Source organism: Lepidochelys olivacea (genome assembly GCF_965140295.1).
Source record: "Lepidochelys olivacea isolate rLepOli2 genome assembly, chromosome: 14".
NCBI lineage: Eukaryota > Metazoa > Chordata > Testudines > Cheloniidae > Lepidochelys > Lepidochelys olivacea.
This window is the reverse complement of record NC_140424.1, coordinates 30,312,084-30,336,385: the sequence shown is the minus strand read 5'-3', so window position 1 is coordinate 30,336,385 and position 24,302 is coordinate 30,312,084. Positions and strand designations below refer to the sequence as shown.

Below are 24,302 nucleotides of genomic sequence, written 5' to 3'. Positions count from 1 at the left end.
AGAGGGACAGGTCCCCACCCTCTCTTTTGATGCCCTCAATCAGCACAGGCTAAGTACAGTTCTGCTGCCCTTTACTCATGCAATAAGAACAACAACCTTTCATCCCCCCCCCCCCAAACGCATTCAAGTGATTTGTAACCCAGCCCCAGCCAAAATCTATCACTTGGGCAACAGAGCTCTGTTTGCTGGATACCGAGGTAGATTAGGTGTGAATGTAAATACAATCTAGTCCTGAAGCCTTTCCCCCCAGTCCCCAGCTCATCACTAGCTCTCAGGGAGAGCTCATTTAGACTTTGCTTACAAATCATCATTTGAAATTACTAGGTTGGCCAACCTCATTGAAATGAATGCACTGACATCGCCACAAAAACAACAGCTGTATGAGGAAGCTAGTCTATGTTCATACTTTTCAAATCTATTATATTTTTTTCAGATACACGTATTTTCTCATACACTCTATATGCTTTTAGAGTGGGTATTAACGTTTCAATTTCAATTCAAATTTCCAAACAATCACTAAAGTGGCAACGCTGCAGGTAACTAGTTCACAAAACGGGGGGGGGGGGGGTTGGGAAAATTCGGGGGGGGGGGGTAGGGCAATCCCTGCCCCCAGCTTTCTCTGTGAAATGTTTGCTGGGGCTGTGAGAAGGAAGCTGGCATTATTTCGAATTCCAGAGCTGTGCTCACCCATGCGGTGGGAACGGGAATTGCACCTTTCCACATTGCTTTTGAACACACAGTTGCATGAGCTGGCTTTCAGCACCCCCCACTATAAAACCGGATCGAGCCCCGCTGCCCTTTGCCCCCTTGTAGCCCCTGTAAAGAGCAGGCAGAAGAATCTGATTCCAAGTAAGGGCAGGCTGAGGACTGCGGCTTCAGCAGATGTTACCGAGCATGCTCAAGACAATCTAAGCAGCAAATTCTGACAGGGAGCAGTTTTTTGACAGGACACCTGCCCCCCCCCCCACCGCCATGGGTGGAGTCTAGAGGGGAGGGAGGGGGTGTGGGCATGAGGTGTTGCAAATTTTATTACAATCTTAGGCGAAGAAAAGACAATTTCCAGGGTGAAACTGGGGTGGCCAAACCCTGGGGCGTTGGCGAGATCCGATGTCGTCGCTGTAGCCGGGTTGCAGGCTCCTGGCGTTGGTAGCACTGACACAAGGTTTACTCTGACTTGGACAGGAAACCTCACGGCGTTGGGGCATTTTTTATTGTGCAGGGGGGATCGCCAGCCTGAAGAGCGGGAAACTGGTGGTCTGCATGATGAACAGAAAGTCCGAATGGAGGGGGGAGGAGGGAGAGGCTAATGGGGAGGGGCATGTTCAAGGCCATGAGGGAGAGGCTCACTGTGGTGGGGAGGATCCAGGGGCACGATTTCAGATTTTGGGGAGGGGGCAACTCCAAGTCCATGAGGGAGGGGGGAGAGGAGCAAACGATGGGGGTTTGCTTCTGCCTGGTGGTACAAAACTATGGCCACCCCGGGGGAATCAAAGTATGAAACCTCTGGGGAATTCAACTCCTTCCCTATGGGGTCCTTCCCCTTTTAGGGGGGGCCAAGAAAAGGCAGCACAGAAGAGCTGCCTCTCGCTCTCCTGGGCAGGGTAAAGGGAGCCGATGCCAGGGTGAGTCACTCCCTGTGGGTTCTTATGCTGTGGGAAGTATTAGGACAGGCCGGGCTGGGCCTGCCCAAAACTAAAGGCCCTGTCCCTTGACAAAGGGGGAGGAACCACTAAGTCCAGGCTTCAGTTGATGGTGGGGGACAACAAAGGAGAAAACAGGAACGGGAGCTTGGTCTCAGGCAGAAAATCAGGGAACCGGAGGGGGACGCTGAGCAGAGAACCCCCGACAGCCCCCACCGCTCCTCCAAGGCATCCAGGAGTCAGTGGGCCCAGAGGAACTCTGCCCGGAGACAGGAGCGGACAAGGGACTGGAAATAGGCCACAGTCGCAGGGCAAACCCCATCCAGCTTTCTGATCCTGGAGTGACAGATGGCCGTCAGGCCAGCACCAGGAGGTGGGGAGGCTTTGTGGGGCAGCCGGGCCATGTGTGCAGCTCAGGAGGTGCAGGGAGAAATGCAGAGAGGTTCTGGAGGAGCCGGAAGAGGGGCTGCAGCAAAAGTGCCATGTGCCTGGGTCTCTGTCTCCACAAAAGGGAGAGGCACCGGGGGAGCTGGGGAGCTGTGCCAGGTACACACCCCTGCTTTGGCTCCAGGGAGGAGCCACCAACTAGTATCCTCGGCTGGCCGTGGGGCCAGACAGCGGTACTGGCCCCCCAGGGTTCCTCACGCTCTCAGGTGGCAGCAGGCCCTGCCATCCGCTGTTGAAGCAGGACGCGAGGGCGAGGACATGGGTGGGGTGAACATGAGAGGGTACAGATGTTCTCTGGTGCAGTTTGGAGGCGGAACATCTGGCTGTTCTCCAGCCGGATCAGGTGGAGTTTTTCCTTAGGGGAGAATTCAGATTAGATACACAGGGACATTGGGAAGATAAATCCATCCAAAGATTGTGAGATGCTCCCATACTACAGTGATGGGGTGCGGGGGACATAAGTGCCATAGATCAATGTATAGCCTTCTCTTCACAATCCACACCCTACCTGGCCTCTCTCATTCTCTATCACCCTTAGGAGGAGCTCCTCATCAACATTTGCAAAGCCTTCGCATTGCCCTCTTTCAAATTGCCCCTCAAAACCTCTCCTGTGCTGAGAAATCTGAAACCAACTTGACACTGGTTAGGTTACTGGGGTGTTGAGACCACAGCCTCTATAGAAATCCATGGTACGCCCACATCTTGAGTACTGCATGCAGATGTGGTCTCCCCAACTCAAAAAAGAGATATTGGAATTGGAAAAGGTTCAGAAAAGGGCAACAAAAATGATTAGGGGTATGGAACAGCTTTCTTGTGAGGAGAGATTAATAAGACTGGGACTTTTCAGCTTGGAAAAGAGACAACTAATGGGGGATAAGATAGAGGTGTATAAAATCATGACACGTGTGGAGAAAGTAAATAAGGAAGTGTTATTTATTCCATCTCATAACACAAGAACTAAGGGTCACCAAATGAAATTAATGACAGGTTTCAGAGTAGCAGCCGTGTTAGTCTGTATCCGCAAAAAGAAAAGGAGGGCTTGTGGCACCTTAGAGACTAACAAATTTGGTGTTTAAGTGTTTAAGTGACCATCACTTATTAGCAGCGTAGTGTCCAGGAAGTGGATCTCTTGTGTGGACTGGTCCAGGCTGAGGTTGATGGTGGGATGGAAATTTTCTATTTTTGGCTTTTTGACCATGAGTGAATCTCTTTGCTTCTGTGTGCCTCAGTTTCCATGACGATGAAATAAAGCTAATCAAGGTTATGTTTTTTTCTCTCCTGTTTTTCAAGGCAGGACACTTAGATACATTTGGGGCCTGTCTAAGCTACCAATCTAGAGTGTATTTGTAAGCTGATGACCCCCACATGTTGTTCAGAAGCTATGGATGACACAAGCTCCTAAGGTTGTTCTGTGCTTAGCCCCTATGGCACAGCTGGGCTGGGCGGCCTTTTCTCGCTGTGCTGTGTGGAGCAGGTTCTGGGCACTGGGGATATGAAGAGGTTCTCAAGGACTAATTCTTGAAAATAAATATCAATGAACTGCAACCCAAATAAAAAATCACTGCTGTTAACATTGGTGGGTGATAAAATAGTAGCAGCATGGTAATTAATGATGAGGACAGGGCAGTGACACAGAGCAATCGGATCCCTTGAGAAGCTGGACCCATTCAAAGAAAACAAGTTTGAAAATAACCAAAGGAAGGGTCCTATAGCTAGCAACAAAGCATGCAGGCCACACCTACAGAATGGGGAAGTGTATCCAGGAAAGCACTGAATGTGAAGAGGATTTCGAGGCCATGCTGGGCAAGCCATTCAACATGAGCACCCAGGGTGATGCTGTGGTGAACGGGACTAAAGCCATCATTAGATGTATGAAAAGAGCAGTGAGGCGCATAGGGAGGTGACACAACATGAGGAAGACTGATCATGGAATACTGCATCCAATTTTGGCGTCCACCTTTGAAAAAAGATTTTGAAATATTGGAGATGGGGCAGCAAAAAGCAATGAAACGTTTTGAGGGTTGGAGAAAAATGCCTGCGAGTGAGCTATTGAAAGAGCTCAGCCTGTTTAGATGATTAAAAAGATTGGGAGATGACATCATTGAAGTGCTGAAGTGACTTCATGGAGAGAAAATATCAGGTATTAAAGGGCTCATGAATCTAGCAGAGAAAAGCATAACAAGACCCAGTGGCTGGAAACTCAAAAGAGACCAATTCGTATTCGAAAGAGGACACACATATTCAACCGTGAGGATGAATCACCAAAGGAACAAACTAGAAAGGGAAGTGGTGGGAATTCCCCATCTCTTGATGTCTTCTAATGAAGACTAGATGCCTTTCTGGAACATGTGTAGTCAAAAACTAGCTCCTATGCTCTACAGAAAGCATGTGATATGCAGGGGGTCAGATGACATGCTCTAATTGTCTTTTCTGTCCACAAAGTCTGCTAATTTATGAAAAACTGAGCATAGCATGGGGAGAAGCTTCTATGTTTTACTGTGTTCGGCTTGAGCCCACAATGAACGCTCATTGAGAGGGGTGATCCAGGGGAAGCAGGTCAAACATCCAATGTAGTTGGACAGAGGCAGGAGATCAGCACTGCAGGGGAGGGGTGGGTGTGGCAATGACATCACAAGGGCCTTTGGCAGGACCTCAGCCTATTGGACAAAGGTGGTGGGGAGGCGATGACCTCACAGAGAGATCTTGACATCAGCCAGGCAGGACAGGGCTGCAGGACAGGGGCAACCTCGGAGATCCCTGTGGCTTTGCTTCAGCACGTCTCCTTCTCGAGGTCTCTCCTGGAGGACTGAGAGAGCATTCACTTTCACATTCGTGAGCGCAAGGAGCACCCTCTTCGGAGTTTTCTCCTTTTCTTTTAGTGGTTTCGCTCGAAAACAGACGTCCCTGTATAGAAGGTAAGAGCCTCGGAGAGGTTTGGAACCTGTTCAGTCTGATCCATGAGGTGCTGGCTGATTTTTAGGAAAGTAAAACATTAGATTGTGGGGGCAGTATTTTATTTCCGACCTAGGACTTTGTCCCTTAGAATTACTGGGGACATTGGGGTTTCTCCTTTTTGTTTTCCCTTTTCCTGTCTCTCCCTCCTTTCTCTCTTCTCTTGCATCTTTGTCCTTTTCCCCTGCTTTCCTTTCACCACCAGGACCTGTCTGTGCGTGTGGAGTTGCGGACGGAGGGCGGGCGGGGGCGGGGCGGGGGGTGTTGCACTCCAACTCTCATTGCGGGAGGCCCTCCCAAAGACATGTGGCTGGAATGGTGCTCTAAGAGTGACTCCCTCCGGTGGTGACCTGGGACATCTGGTGAGAACTCTCAACTTTCTGCTTCTCAGAGTCTCAATGCTGATTGGGGGAGCTTGGGGCTATTGTGAGGGAGGAGACTCAGGTCCTTGTTACCCTCTTTTAAGACCAAGGAAATAGGCCATAACCAAACATGTATTTGATTGCTCTTGCCGCTTTTCTCCATTCATTGTCTTTGAGTAATTCACGATTCTCTTTCTAATGGGCTAGTTCTTCTAAAATACTTACTAAATAATTAGGTTTTAATAAAGCCAAATGCAACCCCATACCTCCAGTAACAAAGGAGTCAGGCGGCACCCTACAGAATTGGGGACAATCCGCTGGAAAGCAGTGACCCTGAAAAGGATTTTAGGGCCATAGTGGACGAGCTGCTCAATGTGATCTGTCAATGTGAAACTGTGTTAAAAAAGGTTAAAGCCATTCTTGGATGGATAGAGTAGTGAGGATGGAAAGGGAATTGAAACAGCATTGGTGAGACTGATGTTGGAATGTTGAATCCAGTTCTTGTGTCCACATTTTGAATATTATGTTAAAACAATTGGAGAGGGTGCAGAAAAGATTCATAACTGAGTGATGGGGATGATGCCCTATAATGAGACATTGAAAAAGATCAATCTGTTTAGTATATACAAGAGAAGAATGAGAAGTGAGTTGCTTGACTTCATGGAGAGAAAATGTTGAGTATAAAAGGGCTCTTTTATGTCGAAGAGAAAGGTATGACAAGACCCAATGGATGGAAGCAGAAATCAGAAAAAGTATAATGACAGTAAGACCCAGATTTGTAAGAGGGTGGTTCATCATTGGCACAAAGAACCAAGAGAAATGATGGCTTCTCCATCTGTTGATCTCTTCGAATAAAGACTAGCTGCCTTTCTGGAAAAGGTTTGAGTAAAAGAAAAGCCCAGCTCTTCTGACATACAGGAGGCCTTAGGATACGCAGGGGATCAGATTAAATGCTCGAACGGTTCCTTCTGGCCATAAAGTCGACTAACTTGTGAAACCTAATTGCGGCCTGGGGAAGAACCTCTGTGTTCTACTGTGTAGTCGGTGTCATCCCCACAAGGAAGAGTCATTGAGTGGGGTGATGCAGGGGAAGCAGCTCAAACATCCAATGTAGCTGGACAGCGGCAGGACATCAGCACTGCAGGGGAGGGGTGGGTGTGGCAGTGACATCACAAGGGCCTTTGGCAGGACCTCAGCCTATTGGACAAAGGTGGTGGGGAGGCGATGACCTCACAGAGAGATCTTGACATCAGCCAGGCAGGACAGGGGTGCAGGATAGGGGCAACCTCGGAGATCCCTGTGGCTTTGCTTCAGCACGTCTCCTTCTCGAGGTCTCTCCTAGAAGACTGAGAGAGCATTCACTTGCACGTAAGTGAGCGCAAGGAGGACCCTCTTCGGAGTTTTCTCCTTTTTTTTTAGTGGTTTTGCTCGAAAACAGACATCCCTGTATAGAAGGTAAGAGCCTCGGAGAGGTTTGGAACCTGTTCAGTCTGATCCATGAGGTGCTGGCTGATTTTTAGGAAAGTAAAACATTAGATTGTGGGGGCAGCATTTTATTTCCGACCTAGGACTTTGTCCCTTAGAATTACTGGGGACATTGGGGTTTCTCCTTTTTGTTTTCCCTTTTCCTCTGTCCCTCCTACCTTTCTCTTCTTGCTTCCTTTGTCCTTTTCCTCTGCTCTCCTCCCACCACCAGGAGCTCTGTGTGTGGAGCGGGGGCCGGGGGGGGGGAGGGGTTGTGGCAGGCCCTCACAGAGAGGTGAGACTGGACTAGTGCTCCAAGAGTGATCCCCTCGGTGGTGACCAGGGCCATTCTTTGGGCCATTTGATGTGAACTCTTAGCCTCCCACCCCTCAAAGTCCCAACCTTGATTGACTGAGGGGGGGTATTAACAGGGAGGAAACTCTGGTCTTTGTTGTTCTCTTTTATGACCAAGCAAATAAGTCACAACCAGTTATACGTGTGACCAATGTTGACGCTGCTCTCCATTCATTGTCTCAAAGCAGTTCATGATCCTCTCGAACATTCCAATTCTTCTGAAATAATTGCTGAATAATTACTAGGAACAATTGTTGGTCTGTAGCTCATTTTAGAGCAACTCTGCTACTGACTGGCTGCATCAGCTAACACAAGTCACTGCTCCTTTCTCAGCCTTCGTTTCTCCTTCTGTCAAGTACAAATAACAATCCTCTCCCACCTACCTCGCCATGGGTGGATGCTGGGGATCCACTGAAGAGTGTCACTCGGAGCAGTGCAGACTAAGGGGTGTCCTCTCACACTGAGCCATAGCAGATTATGACCTAATAGTCAATCTCATTTGTATTTTATTGTTTTGAAATTGTGAAGAGCAGCAACTACTTAGCTCAGACTGAAGCATCTCATCTAATTTTCTAGAGCATAGTGTCTCCCCTTTGTGTACGATGAGACAGTTTAATGCGCTGTGATGGACAGGAGATGCTCTTGTTTTGCAAACAAATATTTTTGCAAAGAATTTTCATCCTACTTGTTACGATTTCAAGAAACAAAGTGGTTTCGTCTGAATGGATTTTCTGAGAGAAAACGGTTTCCATGCAAATGTTCACACCTTATTTCCTGGGCTTTATCCCTGCCTCCGGGGGGGTTGTTGTCTGTTAGAACAGGAGTCAGGACTGTTGTCTTCTCTTTCTGGCTCCGTCAACTGCTTTGCTGTGTGACACCTTGGGTAGGTCCAATGGGAACAGGGTCAATTCTCTAACTCCAGGCAGCAGGGAGCCTGGGTGAGATAAACTTTGCTAAAATGGCTAGACTCGGGAAACAAGAATTAGTTGGGGCCAAACTTTAACCATTGTCTTTTTTAAAGCCCATTCAGGGATGGGAGTCCCAGAGAGCCATAGAGAGGGGGAACAACTTGCTCAAAGTCCCACAGATCAAGAGGCAGCAATGGAAGCAGGAGTGACCCTCCCTCTCAAAGGCAGGGGGACCAGCCATTAGGGCCTGGTTGCAATTGCCAGCTGTGGGAGGGAGTGTGCGGCAGTGGTTAGTGAAGGGGTCCATCCATGGCTCTGACACTCAGTGTGACCCTGAGCTGGTAGCTGAGGCCCGTTTGCTATCAGTAGGGTTGGGGTCCCATCGCTACAGCCCAGCGGGGTTGGGAGACTCCAGGAAGGTGTGTAAAGTGCTGGGATGTCAGGATCCTGGAGGTGCTGTCACCTCTGCCCTAGGGCAGTGTTCTGCACCCCCCTGCTCCTCGCTGAGATTCTCCGTCCCTTGGCAATAAGACAGACTCTTCTTTTCACAGCCAATCGCCCTCGTGTCATCACCCTGCCTGCTGGCTGGGCAGGGTAACTCCTGAGGTCACCACCCTCTCCAGCCTCCCTTGGGCTTGGAGAGTGAGGAGGAGGGCGAGGGACGTCTGCTGACCCTGAACATCCGCCATCCATCGGACCATCACTGAGAGCAAGTGAGTGGCATTCGGGTTCCTCCGTATCTTCCGCTGTCTGTGTGGGGAGAGGAGAAACAGGGGGAGAGACTATCTCCAAAGGGGGATTTCATTTGCAAACAGCCCCCAAGAGCCCCTCACTCTTAGGCCAGGCAGGGGCTTCTCCAGAGCTGTCTCCAGTGTGTTTGGAAAGGTTCCAGCAATGGGGCTCCCAGCCCTTCCCTTGTGGGACACTGGTCCCCAGTCTGAGAATCTCTGAGCTGGGCCAGACCCTGTGAGCTGCTGAGCCTGGAAATCAATGGAGAATGAGGAGGGCCCTGGTCTTCCTGTGCCTAGGGTCTCTGTGACTTTGACATGGGGAATAGTTTCGCAGGAGAAGTCCGGGCTCCTGGGTTCTGTTCCTTCTCTAGCCTGGGCGGGAGAGTGGCCTGGGACGACAGGAGGGGGCTGCTTGTCCAGAGTAACCGATGGTCTTTGGGACTGACCCCATTGCTGGAAAAGGATGAGACTTCCTGGCTATTGCAGCAGCAGGGATTACGAGGGGGAACGTTGGGAGCAGATCATGCAATGAACTCCTGCCCGTGTGTGTAGATGGCACTCCCTGCACTCCTGTGGGGGCAGAGGGGGCGGCTGTGCTTGGAGCAGGGAGGAGGAGGGATGGAAAAGGCCCAGGAGTGAAAGGCTGCCTTGAGCCCAGACTCACCCCTGCTCCCCGCTCGGTTCCAGGATGGCCAGGCTCCTGCGGATGTTGCGGAGGAAGGCTCTGCAGGTGGCCCCAGAGCCTGAGGGAAGCAGCTGCCGTCTTCCCAAGGGGCAGAGCAACCCCTGCGTCCCCGCTGGCGGGGAAGCAGCTCCCGTCCAGGCCAGACGGCGGAAGTGCCCGGCCTTCTGGAAAAGGACCCTGGCTCCCGGCGCAGGCGCCGAGCTGGGAGAGTCCCCGACCAGGCCCCAGTGGAGCTGGCCCAGGCTGCGGTTTGGCAGACAGGACCCAGCCCAGGAGGGGCGCCGGGCAGGGTGGCTCTGGGGCTGGTTGTGTGGGCAGCAGCGGCCCCAGGAGCCCAGCCCTCCTTCCCATCAGGAGGCCTCGCCCTGCCCGGTCTCTGAGGCCCTTCCAGCCCCCGCCGGCCAGGAGGGGGAAGGTCCCTGTCCCAGCACCGGCAGCTCAGCCTGGGACAGCGGCAGCACCTGGGCCTCTGGCAGCAGCCAGGCCGACGGGCGCCACTGCTTTGTTCCAGGTGAGGAGCCAGGCTGGGCTCCGGGAGGGCTGAGGACGGGATGTGAACACCCTGGGCCCAGACGCTCTCCCAGGGATATGGGGGGGGGGTCCCCAGCCCAGGTGTCTGGCCTGAGCCCCGCGAACCCCACGGACAGCAGCAGCCGTCACACAGCTGCCCCTTCCGCACGGGGACCTGGGGGTGGGGGCGTGAAGAGCTGCTGCCACTCTGGTCCTTGCTGCTCCGGGGCTGGGAGAACAGGCACCTGCCCTGGAGTCCTGGGCAGGGGAGGGGGGCTCTGCTCTGGGCTTCGGCAGCTGTTGGGGACCGAAGGCATCCCTGAGAGGGAGGTTTGGGGCCCGATCTGCCCTGGGAGCCTGAGGTGGGAAGGGGGGTCTTGAATCCTGCTCTGCCCACCACGCCCCTGTCCTTCCCTCCCTGGTGCAGGGACCCCCCTGGATTCGGAGCAGGAGGAAGGGGTGGACGTGGCCAAAGATGAAGCTGCTCTCAAGCTCATCCGAGAGCAGCTCCAGTGCAGAGATAAGGTACAAATGTTCCCCACCTGGGCTGGAACCAAGATTGCCCTGTCCCTTCCCAGCATCCCCACCCCCTGCCGAGGGTCTTATCCCTCCTGATCCACCACCCCTAATGGGGCCCTTTTACATCCATGATGTGGGACCCCCAGATGGGGGTGTTTGTCCCACAACAGCCGAGGTTGTCTCCCCCGACAGGCACTGTCCCACTTCCTGATCCTGCTTGCATAGGAGTGGTGAGGGATTTGGACAATCGGCGGGTCCCCACAATCTCCCATTGAGGCCTGAGCCCTGCAGCTGGTTTGGGTGGAGCAGGAAGGTCCCTAGCTAACAGGTTCTCTCTCATTATACCCCACTCCTAGTGGGTCCAGGATGAGGGGCAGCAGCTCCTGTTCCTTCAGGCCATCTATCCCGCATGTCTGGCTGCACGGGAGAGAGGGGAGGACACGCTGGAGCCGCGCTGTTGCAAGGCGGCTGTGGTGAAGAGGATCGTGGTGAGTGAGACACGCCATACGGCAGCTGGCAAGAGGAGAGAGACATGGGATTGGCAAGGGTATGGACAGGCTAATGGGTGGGGGCTGGGTACTGTTGGAGGGGGCAGCAGAGGGCAGGGATTGCTGTCGCTGAAGACTTGGGAGAAGAGAAGGGAGAAATTCTGAGATTGGTGGGTAGTGGGCAGGGGGGGAATTGTGGGGCTGGAGGGCAGCTGAGAGTGGGGGACAAGGAATCACATGGTCCCAGATCGGTCATCGGGATGGGGCTAAATGGGGGAAGTTGACAGGGAGGAGGAGAGAAGGGGATTGGGAGTGAGCTGGGCAGGAATCTGGGAAGGGGGACAAGTCGGATGGGCAGGAAGGAATCGGGGGAGCGGGAGGTTGTGAGGGATCCTGCTGGCCATGTGGGGCACTGGCTGTGTCATCTCCTCACTGGGAGGTGTCAGTCGGGCCTGAATCTCACATGCTCCTTTGTCTCCTTCGCGTCTCACAGGAGCTCATCGAGGAGCTTCCCGATGACTCGTCACCCAGCGCCGTCCTCGCCCACTCCCTGGCTGCAGTGGGCATCCTCTGGTACCAAGACAGCCCCACCCCCCCCCACCCCGCCGGCTCCCCTCACCCCAGTGCTGCTCAGGCCCAAGGCTGGGAGTCACCGTCACTGTCCCTCCCAGGTCACCTCCCAAGAGTGGCGCCTCTGGCAGAGATGGTGGGGTGGGAAGGGTCACTCTCTCCTGGCAGGGCTCTTCTTTTCACTCCCATAACATGACAGGGGCCTTGGGGAGGGGCTCACTCCCAGGCTCAGATACAGGAGGGGCAGTAGGCTCCAGGGAACAGGAGTTATTCCTGTCCTGCCACTGTCTGTGTGGGATGCCGTGGCCTTGTCATTCCCTAGCTAAGTGCCCCAGTTTCCATTCTCGCCAGCCTGTGCCTCTATCCCTGTGGGTTGGTGTCTGTGTTGGCGACAGTCCCACCCCCGTACTGCACAGTCTAATACCAGCTCCTCTCTCTTGCCAGCACCATGAAACCTGCCCTGGAGCCAGCCCTAGAGACCCACCTCTTGCGAGCTGCTCTTCACTCCGTCTTCACCCTGGGCACGGAGAAGGACACCACCGACATCCAGGTACCTCCTCCTCCTCCATCCTTTTACTTTTCCAGAGTAGTCCTTGGTCCCTGCTCCCTAGATTTGCTAGAGCTCCAGATTTAGGGGTGGGGTAACAGAGTTGGAACAAGCTGCAGGGTTGGATTCTTCCCTCCAGCAGGGAAGAGATTACCCCTCCCTGGGGGATTTCTTTCTTTCTTTCTTTCTTTCTTTCTTTCTTTCTTTCTTTCTTTCTTTCTTTCTTTCTTTCTTTCTTTCTTTCTTTCTTTCTTTCTTTCTTTCTTTCATAAGCCATGTTTTATCCAGAAGCCCAGCTTCCATCCATAGCAACTTGACTGTTTCATACTCTTCTGCCTACAAGGTCCTCTGCAGAGACCTGCTAAGCTCATGGATCAAAGGTCCAGGGGTCATCAATTCTTGCGAATTGCCTGCCGTGGGATGTGAAGGAGAGAGGCCAGGAGATGTGTTTGGAGTCTCCCCAGTGCTTCCCAGAGACCCCTCTTCCTATCCTGTGGCAAGTGTAGGCCCAGGTTCCCTAACTCTGACCCATGCTTTGCAGGCTCTGCACAAAGACATCCCAGAGGTCCTGGATGCCATGCTGGGGAACCTGCTGGCAGAGTCCCCAGACACAGACAGGCTCCATTTCATCTTGGAGGTGAGGCCCATTTCACCTGAACTCTTTGGGGGACTGGTAAGGAGAGACTGGAAGATCCATTTTCTACTCTGTCCTCCTAGCTGGCTCCCCAGTGGGCCGTCCTTGGTTGGGGAGGTCAGTGCAATGCAGTGTCAGGTCCTTCCTTCTTGAGGGACAGAGGAAAGAGCTCGGATTTCAAGCCACAGCTCTGCTTGGTTCTGCTGAGCACTAACCACAGGGCTCCTGGCTGTCTTGGGGAGTGAGAGTCTGAAAACCCACCCTTCCCCCGCCCCTCCAACACACACACCCCATGAGATTTGGGAGATGGTTCTCAGAGAAGAGGCACACGCTCCTTCCTAGAGAAACAGGAGGAGCCCAGGGAATCAGCCCTTCCCTCTGATCTGCTCTGAAATTCCTGGGGGGATTGTGTTCTCAGTCACTCCCTACATCCCCCCAAGGATTTTCGTAGCAGGGAAGGGCCGAGGGTTCAGTCTCCTTTCTGGTGAACTGTTCAGGAATCAGGAGTTCTGGGAGGATGGGACCAGCCCCGACCCCGAACATTGTCCCAATCGAGAAAGACACTGACAAGTTGTGACCTGCAGAGTACAAGCTGTGTCCTGGGGGAAAGAATCCCCTTCTAAAGCTCTGCCATCAAGGCCTCAGATATTCCCCCCTGCGCAGAATGTCTCAGGCCCCTGGGGCTGGGGGCATGGGGGGCTCATTTGCAAAGCAGGTGCACCTGGCCACTGAGTCTGACCTGCCTCCTTTCCCCACAGGATATCAACTTGTGGGTCGTGTCCAGGGTGTCGCAGGAGCGAGCCAGGGCCATCAGGAGCAGCACAGCCCTGCTGAGATATACAGTCTCCCTCCCTGAGTTTGACGTAAGTGACCTCCGACCCCAGCTTGCTGGCTCCAGGCGGAGGCGGGCTGGCTCCAGCGGGCTGCAGGATTTGCTGCTGCCGGGGCTGTGGCTTAGGAGGGTTCTTCATGGGGAGGCAGAGTCAGAGCAGGGACTGAGCTAGCTTGAGTCAAGTTCTTCTTGTCCTGGTTCAGTGTTGTCCCTGGGCCTTTAAGGGGCCCATGCTCCACCCCTGCTTGGCAACCCAAAGCAGCTCCGGGCTCCCTTGGCAGCAGAGCAAATGAAGGGTCGATCTCAAGCTCCTCTCCCCCAGCATCTCCTGCAGAGGAGCTAAGGGGAAGGAGCCCTCTGGCCCAGGGGAGCTGACAGGAAAATGCTGATGGAGTCCCCTCTCCTCTCCCTTCCATTAGATCTCAGCCGAGTTCCCTAGGATGGGTCACCATGTGGCCCAGCTGGCTCTATTTGTCAGCGATCCAGACAAGGACATCAGCCGGCAGGCCAGGGAGGGGACTTACCGGCTCTACCAACTGCTGCTCCAACAGAGGGGTAAGGAACCCAGCTGGGACACGGAACCCAATAGGGGACTGAGAGTGACCACAGGTGGATAATGGGACCCCAGACCATTTCTCTCAGACTGACCCCAGCTGGAGGACAAGTCTCTCTCTGCCTCTGTTCTTCTCCACTCCACTGTGGAGCCACCAATGGGATTGGAAGGACACAGAAACTGCAACCAGAATGAGGAGAAAAGTCTCTCTCTCTCTCTCTCTTCCAGGCCTGACCATACATGATGCAGAAGATCTCTGGTGCTATGACTGGCACCAGGACAGAAGGCTCTTGGGCTACAAGAATACAGCCAGAGTGGGGGAGGTAAGGGCACTGTGCCAGGGCATGACACAGCTCAGGGAGTGTGGCTGGCTGGGTTCCCTGCAGTGGATGCCTCCTGGAGACAGGAAAAGAGCCCACTCCTTATTTCCAGCTCAGAATTCCTCATCCAGCAACCAGTGGGACAGGCTGGTGCTAAAGGTCCCCCATTGGAACCTCGCTAGTTGCCGTGATTTGAGTGTCTTACATGGCTGCATTGCTCTGTGGCATAAGGAGGATCCCCGGGTGGGTGAATTAATATAGGATTATGGCTCTGGGTGTCTCTCTGCTCCTTGTCCCCCTGGCTGATCCCCAAGTGTCTGAGAGGAGAGCCCTGAGTCAGTCAGTCACAATTGCTTGATCAGACCCTTGTTTAATTCCCTGCACCCTGTAGAAGCAGAGAAAGGAGGTGGGCTTTGCCCAATTCCATTGCAGGTCAGGAAGCAGAATGCCCCAACCTGGGAACTGGGTAGGGGACATAGTGAGCTCCAGAGCCAATATGGACCACATGCCCCCCCTCATGTCTCCAGCCCTGGCCAGGGAATGGCAGAGTATCTGGACCTCAGCCACTGTTCCAAAGAAGCACATTGTCACTGACCCAAGTTGCGGCTTCTTGCTGCACAAGTAGAAAATCAAAGACACCCCCCTGCCCCCGTCTCACAACTGTGGTGAGAATATCCAAACCTTCGAACACACCGTAACACAGTGCCCCCAGCCTGGAGTCAAAGGTGAAATGGGTGATTGCCACAACATCACAGAGGAGGCCCTGGAGTGGCTCCTGGATCGACAAGGGCATCGACAGAACGCTGCTCCACAGACGCCCCGTGAGAGAGACTGTGTGAGGTTGTCCCGCCTCCCACAAGCTGAATTGCTGCCGCGGAAGAAAAGTCTCTGAGGAGCGTCTGGGATGGGGACTGGGCCATGAGTCTCCTTGTCCTTGTCAGGCTGCAGGTTGGATTCTCCTTGAAGAAACCAAGGAGATGCAGAGGCCATTCCCAGCAATGAGAGAAATCACTAAGCTGGGGTGAAGAGACCTTTGGTCTGTCAGCTCCAACCCCCTCGCCCCACACAACACACACACACACTCCTCTAGCCGCTGAGGTGCAGGAGATCTCTCTGCTGGAAGCAACACAGGGTCCCCTGTCATCTCGGTGCCCTGCACAGCAGAGTGGGCCTGCTCACACACATTAGAGATCCATTTCCAGCCCATCCTAGCCCCTGCCAGAAATTGCCCTCCCGAAAGAGCCACTGGAGGCTTTGGTCCCTCAGCATCTGCCACCTTTTAATAAAGGGGCTTCCCTGAGCCCTGGGACCCTGAAAGCCTCCTGGGGAATGAACTGCCTTGGCCACAGCAGCTCTCTTCCCCGCCCTTTGGGGCACTAGACGCCATTGTACTGCCAGGACTTGGAGGCTGGCTCTGGCCAATCTGCTCAAGCCTCATGTCCTCTTGGTTTTAGGTATTTGGAAAATTCTTCTCCATCAGTCAGAAAAGATCCTTCCTTCAGACAGCAGTGCTGGCTATCCACGACCCCGTGCTGCGTGTCAGCCAGGCTGGGCTGGTGCTCGTCTACTCCCTCCTGGGGGAAGCCCAGCAACTGATGGGGGTCACGGTAAGCAGCTGCAGTCGACTCAGGAGCTTGGGGTGGGGGCCAGGGCCTCATTCCCATCCTATCGCCATTCGCTGGCCTGGTGGCAAGGAGCCTAGTGGGGACTTCTGGACTTCATGGACTTCTCTTCTTAGGATATGGTGCTCTGCTATCACTCCTGGAAAGGACAGGAGAGTCCCCTAAGAGCCCTCTGGGAAACTTTCCTGCCCCACAGAGCTGCACCCATTTCCCCATAGCCTAGTGTCCATGTCACCTGAGCCACCATCGAGAGTTGCTCCCTTCCCCGGCAGCCTGGGAGGCCAAGGACTGACTGGTGATGGCAACTGAGCAGGAAGGGCTGAGGCACATGGGCGTGGGAAGCTGGTGTTGCTGCTGGTAGGGCTGGACCCGCTCTCAAGAGATTGGGAGGATTCAGTCAGCAGGGGCTGCTGACCTGCCTCATTCACCAGGGCTGCCATCCTGTGGCTTCAGCTTTTGTCACTGGGGTGACTTGGGGAAAGGTCTCAACCTCTCCCCATCCCACTTCACTGCTGCCAGAATCCCTCCTGCCCCCCGCCACCCTGCTAGAGCCCCCTCTCTGCCCTACCTGGGTGGGGATGGAGGTAGGGGTGGAGGAGAGGGTTCTACGAACTTGAGCGGTGTCCCCAGGTGGGTTGGATGTGGAACAGCTGTCAGGGGCAGTGATGGGGAGGTGGCAGGAGCTCACCCGACAAGGAGGGGGGTTGGCACTGGAGGTCACTAGAGAGGACAGCAAGCCTCCATCCTGGGCATCAGGAGGGTGAATCCACCACTCAGACATGAGCAGCTGCTGGGTGGAAATGATGGTGCTAGTTCCAGGTGCACTTAATCCTCCCTGATTCCTGGGGAGTGTCTCCGTCTCTGACATGTTCTCTTTCCCCTGCAGCACGAGGATGTCACAGCCAAGGTCATGGGCCAGCTTCACATCATCAGGCACTTGCACCAGATGCCCGAGGTGCTGCAAGGGCTGTGGCTCGTCTGATGCTCTTAAAGGTTCCCCTCCCTGTTCAGCAAGTCCCGCTCCCTGCTGCAGGTACTGCTCTGTCTCACTGTAAATGCGGGGCTAGTGGAAGCGGAAATGGAGGCCCCTGGCACTCACAGAAATTCTCTGCCCTCTCTGTGGAGCCGGGTCCTTCCCTTGGCCCCGCAAATTCCTCCATCTGGGGCAGGAGCTCTTTCCCTCCCACCCATACCCCTCCCCTCTTTGCTTGATCTCACCCCCATCCCATTGCCCGTGCTCCCAGGCAGAGATCTTCCTGCCCCATATGGTGCAGAAGGACCTTTGTGTCAGGGCTACAGACTGTCTGCCCAACTAAAGCTCAGGAAGCTCCACATTTGCGGAGGTGAGGATGGGACAGAGGCTCAGGGCTAGCTTCATCTCCTGCCCTTTATTCTTCTTTGGGCTCTCAGAGTCTGACATGAAGAGGAGCCTCCTCCCCCCATGTCTTCTAGGCCCTGGGGTGTGTGACAGCCTCCCAGATGGCTGCAGTCAGAAGCTGAACCACCTCAGGGAGCAGTGGGGGCAGGTCCCTTGTCCGAGGAAACCAAGCAGTGGTAGTTCTCAAAGAGGCTGAGAGGGAAGACCCCGTTCCCTCATGGAGGTAAGAGCCATTGACTTCTTTGGGCATCTGGGTTTCTTGGGGGAGAAATGGGATCCCTGCTGCATAGCCTGGCTGGGAGCTTCCCCCATCCCTGGGACAGAGACATCTCCATCAATGTGCCACCCTTGTTTTTTTCCTAGCAAGCGACTCCCCAGAGAACTCCTCAAACCTGTTCTCCTGGGAGCATTTCTGGGAGGAGGCTCCCATCCCTCAGGCTCCAACTTCATCATGCAGTCTCTTTCACCTAACTTCTCCGCTCTCCAGCTCCACTTCCCGCAGCAGGACAAACGGACCTTCAGCTCCTAGAGAACAGACTCTGACCTCCTTCTGATCAGCAATGGGGTTTCATGATCCCTGCAGCAAACCTGTCAGCCGGGCTGGACCGGATTTGAAGGAGGAGGGTATCTAACAGGGTGGCTTGGCCTATGGCTGCCTAGCCTGGGGCTAGGCCAAATTGATGACCAAGTGAGCCCCATCTTAGAGGAAACAAGGGAAAACAGCAGCAAAAGTCCATCAATTCTATGATTCTAAGCAGAGCGAGCTGTTCAGTCGACGGCCTTGGGCCAAAACCTGGAGTCCAGGGTAGGACTGGGTTCTCTCACCATCCCTAAGGAAGGGGACACAGAAGACCATAGAAACCCAAGAAGGGCAGGCCGAGCCAAAATCAGGCAGAGGAAGAACTCCCCACGAGGGTGGAAGGCCTTGTTTCTGTTCAAGACATTTTTGGACTTTGTTTGGAAGGAGCACGACACAGGAAGGAGTGGAGTAAAGGCCAGTCACCAGGTTGGAGGGCTGAGTTCTCAGCCAACAAATTGCAAGAGTGAGTATCAGCAGGGTTGCTAGCCCAGCTAGAAAGCGGTGAGACGAGGCCTGGCCAGCATCTAGCGGTGAGTGAACTCTGGTACGCACCTGCTTCCATTCTGGAAACAGCCTAGTATTGGAGAATGGGTGGGGAGAACAGGGAGGTGGGAGGGGTTCCTGAGGCTGGGGTGGGGAGGAAGCTGTGGGGCTGGGAGGGGAAGGACATGGCCCAGCTTGTGGGAGGGATCCTGCTGGCTGTGTCTGGAGCCCTGTGTAGCCTCTTCTGTGGGAAGTTCCCATGGATCCGTGGGGCCTGAATCTCTCCTGCTCCTTTGGTCTCTTTGGGCTTCACAGGAGATGTCTGGTGAACTGCCCTTGTAGTCTGTGCCCAGCACCGCTCAGAAATTATTCGCTACCTTCAGAGAGACAGGGCACAGCTCAGCCTGTTGGGTAGGCTGGAGACTCACACTTCACTCGAACACACAACGCTGAGGTGCTTTGGGAAGCACAGTAACAAAGAAGAGATTTAAGTGAAACTAAGCAAGAGAAAGAGACAAATTTCAAACAAACCACACTTTGTAGTGACGTAAACTGAACCTTAACAAGTCACAATCTTTGCCTTAGCAGTTTCCAGACTAACATCTCAGCTTTACTAACAGACCTTCTTTGAAGTCCCTGTAGGATGCAAAACCTCTCTGTCGAATCCGCGGATTTGATTGCTTCGTCTTCTGGTTTCAGACCCTCTGTTCTCCTTCTGGGCTGCCTGGACCCTGACTGTAACATCTCTCTGGCCCAGCCTCTAACACAGATGTGTGCTGCAGCCAGCCCGGCACAGGGAGCAGTGGGGACAGATGATCTCATCCTGTCAGACCAAGAAACAGGGGTCCCAGTGAGGCTTAGATGGAAGATCCCAGGCATGTCCTGGAGGTAAGAACCGTCCACTCTTCTGGGCACTTGGGGCTGTTGCAAGAAAGAGGGGACTCCTGTTCCATAGCCTATGTGTCATCCTGACTGTGTTTTCTTATTCTCAGAGGATGCGTCCGGGACCCTGGAGACTGTTTCGTGCAGGAGGTTTGAGCAGGGAGAAATCACTCACTGTCATGACCCATGGCTCATTAACCCGGGTGTGCAGGTTTCCTGGGAGCAGCCACCCTCCAGGACGCCACCTGGAAGTCTACGAAAAACTGCTTAGCTAGGACTGACGAAGTCCAGACCCAGTTTGAGGCTCCTATTGGCAGAGTCCCAGAGCAGCTAATCGGCCCCCAGGACCTCCTTAAACCAGCAGCAGGAACAAGAAGCTGTCTGAACACCCGAGCTCCCACCCGCCCCCTCTGGACCATGTGTTGGCTGTTCCTGCTCCCACTCCTCAGGCTTGATTTCCTGGCATCCTGACTCGGGGTGACTCATCTGACTTGAGGTGCTGAACACAATTTGGTCTTTTGCTTCTGCTCTTCCAGTGTCCTGACCCAGCTGACTCTCGACTCCTGTCTCATGAGTGTGGACTCTGCCTCTGACCACTAGGTCTGGCTGCCCATGACCCGGCCGTGACACTGACTTTTCTACAATTCCTCCAGTGCCCTTTTCTGCTCTCCAGCTCTGCTCTCCCAGCAAGACACACCGATCCCTGGCTCCCAGAGTCCTGCTTGCCTGCTAGTCAAGGGCTCAGGGGGAGAGCTTGTCTTGCCCCCTCCCCTACCACAGCTGCTTTTCCTCGGGGACGCTCCCTAGCGCAGAAGAGTATCCGTCCTGGCAGCAATTCAGGAAGTCACGGAAGGGACGGTCTGCTCAGCTCCCTCTGCAATGCCACTGCCCGAGACCATTACGAGTGGGTGCTGTGCCGGCAGCTCCTTGAGAGACTCCTGGGAGCAAGGTAGTCGTGTTTCCCAGTGACCGCGGGAAGCCATGCAAAGTGTGCGGCATTGAGGAGACTCTCCTGCTGTCCCAAAGGGTTTCTGTTCTCCTGCACGGTCAGACTGCGGGGCCGGCTGGCAGAATGGGGAAGAACTGGTTGGTGATGAGTCGGAGGAATCACCATAGAGGTGGCAGCAGCTGCAGATCCTGGAGTCCCTGTGGTCGGGTTACCATGCGTCCAGATTTTCCCGGACATGTCCGGCTTTTTGGGTTTTCAATTGCCCACTCTGGGGGCTGCGGGGGGGAGCTGCACGCTCTGCGGGGGAGCACGGCACTGTGTCTGGCTCCGCACCCCAGACACACTGCTCTGAGCAGCAGGGTACGGGGGCCGTGGGGCTGGAGAAGGGGCATGGGGTCCCAAGGGACAGTCAGGGGATAGGGAGCAGGAGGGATTGGATGGGTCAGGGGTTCTGGGGGGAGCCTGTTAGGGGGTGGGCATATGGAGAGGGGTCAGAGGAGTCAAGGGACAGGGAGCAGGGGGGGTTAGATGGGTTGGGGGTTCTCTGGGGGCAGTCGGGGGACAGGGAGTGGTTGGATAGGTGTGGGAGACCCAGGGTTCTGTCAGGGGGTGGGGTTGCGGATACGGGGCAGGGCAGTCAGGGGACAGGTAGGGGGGGAAGTTCTAGGGGGGCAGTTAGGGTGGGGGGGTCTAAGGAGGGGGCAGTTGGAGACAGGGAGAAGGAAGGCTTAGATAGAGGGCAGGGTCCTGGGAGGGGGTGATCAGGGGACAAGAAGCCGCGGGGGTTGGATGGGTTGGCTGTTCTGGGGGGGGCAGTCAGGGGGCAGGAAGTGGGAGGGAGTAGATAGGGGGCAGGACTACAACTCCCCCCCCGCCGCAGTGTCCTCTTTTTTGAAAGTTCAAATATGGTAACCCTACCCTATGGGCCAAGCCTCCACTCCTGAGAGTTCAGGCGAACCTCCCCCTGTTCTCAGGGAGTCTTTGGCTTTCGCGGCTGGGCCTGCCTGCCGAGACAGAGGACTCAGTGTTTCCATCAGGCTGCTCAGCTGCAAATGCAGCCACCCAAAGGCGTGAAGAATGGAAGCGAAAGAGCAAAGCTGGACCCTCTGCTGAGCTCCTGCCATCAAGTGAGCACAGCCTGGAAGACGAGGGAAAGCTCCAAGGTGGCTGGTGGCTGCAGGAATCCAGGGGAGGAGTAATAAATAGTTCATGATGAATCCTACGGGCTTTGTCTTGTGTGGTGAAGGGTTTAAAATGGGTCTAGTTACTATCACATTCAACTTTACAATCGCTGTGTCTGATTGAAGGGCAGGTCTGGAAAGGTCAGAGGTCACTCTAGGAGCTTCAAGTCTCCGATTCTGTCCCTATTGCCTGCTTTGACCAGCTGATCTCACCCCAACACATCCCTCACTTGGTCGCAGTGGTGAGCTCTTTCCCTCTTTTTCTGGATTAGCCGCCAGCATGGGGACGGGATACATGTGGCCAAGGAAATGGAGAGGCATGGGGGTCACTTGCAGAGGCATGCAGAGAACTTGCAGAGTTGCCTGTTAATGCAGCTCCTATGGGGGAAGCACGGTAGGGTACTGTGCACTCAGGGGCACCATTTCCAATTTTGGTGGTGGCTGGGAGGATAATTTTACCATGATTCAAAGGGCTACTTAGGCTCCTGAAAACTCTAGTGTTTTGGCAGATAACTTAGCAAAGAGCTGACAGGACCACTTGCCAGACTGCTTTCTGGGGAAGACAGCTATAAGAATGGATCCAGGGAATGGTTCTGTATCTCTGAGCTGTTTGGACACTTTCAGGGAACATTCCAGGTGCAAGACAGAGATCCCCAAAGTTATCCTGGGTAACCCTGAGAGACTTATGGAAAACTAGCAGATACCTCATCTCTGCTGTCACTTTACACTGACAAACTTGGACTGTCCGAACCTGTTCATGTATTTTACCTGCTTTAACCTCTCAATAACTTTCATCTATAAAAGAAAGAAAATTAAATAAATGACGTAGTTACACCAATATAGGGCCGTAGCGTAAACCCGACCTCAGAGTTGTCCCATTGAAATGGAATTATCACAGCAGTCATTAAAGTGAAACTTGCATGTAAGGGTTTCCAGGGCCGAGATTAAGGCCACAGCGTAGGAGAGGAGCTGATGCAAGAAGAGAAGAGCTGTGCAAAAACTGAAATACCACTTGCAACCTGGCCCAAACAATGCATCATGACAAATAAACTCCTCTTGTTATACAGTAATAGAGCTGGTTCAAAATGGTTTTACACTCACAATGCAACCTTTTAATTAGAAATGCCACTTTGGATTACATTGATCATTTGAAAAAAGTTCCCTTTTTAAAAAAAAACATTTTGGATTTCTCTGCCCACTTGAGAGAGAATGTGGAGTTTTTCCCACCAAAACTAAACAGAAATTTGATCATTAAAAACATTTGCAGATAAGTTAGAAGAATATCGGGGTGGGGCGGGAAGTGGTTTCTTCTTCAATTTTCATGACCGTCTCCACCCCCGCTATTTTTGACCAGTTCTAATTATGAATAAATGTCTGTCTGTCCATGAATGATAAATATGTCTGCTTCTGAAACATTTACAAACAACGGCTCTCATCAGGAGCCCTGAGGTCACATTACGCAGAGAAACACCCAGGCCTGCGGGGTTCACATTCACAAAGACATAAACCCCCTAGGATGGGAATGTCACACACAACACAGCGTGAGTGGCCCGGGTTGGTGAGGTGCATGTTTTGCTGTTGCTGGCAAATTGTGCTTTTTTGAGGTGGGGGGCGGGGGGGAGTTATATTTGCAAGGAGTTCTTCATCCTCTCCCACTCTCAGCCAGGGGAGCCGGAACAGGGGAGACCAGGGCCCACCACTTTTTACTGGCCATAAGTGTGAGCGACTGGATGAGGGGGGACAGATGGGAGCCGGGGGGGGCAGTGTTTTGGGGGCAAGGGGGTGCATGAAGTGGCAGCTCAGAGAGAAAGGCGGCATTCGGGTGGCCTCGGAAAGGGGCGGTTTGAGGGGGCCGGACCTCGAGGAGAAGGGGTGGCACAGGGGCTGGGCCACAGTTTGGGTGACAGCAGCCCCCCTCCCCCTTTTAGGAAGCTTTTGCCCATCTTGCCCTCATCTCAAATCAATTTGTTACAGTAAGAAAACTTTGAGCAACAAGGAGACTCAAAGACCCACAATATAACCGCTAAAATCCTCACCCATCCCTAGAGCTGGGCAAACAGAATTTTTTGGTCGCTGACAATTCCAAAAAAAAAAGATGGAAAAAAACTGGTTTCAGGTTGAACAAAAGTAACGTTTTTCCAAATTTTTGATGAATGTAAAAGCTTTAAAAAACAAAAACAAAAAGACCCAGGAACATTTCCAGGGTGGTAACTTTTTGAATTTTTTAAAAAAAAACTAAAGGACATTTTTAAACAAAAAATTGTTTCAAACTGAAAAATCAAAATGGATTGTTTGGAAAGTGTCTAAACGAAATGCTTTGACTTTTTAACAACTGAGGGGAGGGGCTGGACGTGAACAATTCAGCAAACTGCTGAATCTAAAATAGGTTTAGATGAAAGTTTCGCCCAGTTTAGTCCCCACCATTGAGGGGCATCGTAGGAGGGATCAGCTCTTCTAGCTGGTTTCCCAGTCCAAGTCTGTCTCCATTTAATGGGTCCCTCCCCCCACTCCAGTTTAGGGTTGCCAATTTTAATTGGACCTATTCCTGAAGATTTTATCACAACATAATCTTTAATGAAAAATTAATCTTTAATTCCTGCAGACTCCCGGTCATCCTGGAGAATTGGCAATGATACTCCAGTTTCCTGGGCCACACCCGTGTCCCCACCTAATGGATCCCTTCCTCTGGGTTCCTGGGTCAAGCGTCTGTC

The 24,302-nt window shown here is 53.4% G+C and overlaps 1 protein-coding gene and 1 long non-coding RNA gene across 2 annotated transcripts in view; both read left to right on the top strand.

The window, feature by feature from the left end:
- The window catches only part of LOC311530265 (uncharacterized protein), a gene marked incomplete at its 3' end in the record, with an annotated part of 506,005 nt that overhangs the window by 422,103 nt on the left and 59,600 nt on the right, over positions 1 to 24,302 (top strand). The gene's annotated exons all lie outside the window — the stretch shown is intronic.
- On the top strand, positions 15,985 to 18,130 carry LOC311530125. Its single transcript, XR_014713937.1, has 4 exons — positions 15,985 to 16,123; positions 17,025 to 17,171; positions 17,549 to 17,739; positions 17,880 to 18,130. It is a non-coding gene; the product is annotated as an uncharacterized lncRNA (long non-coding RNA).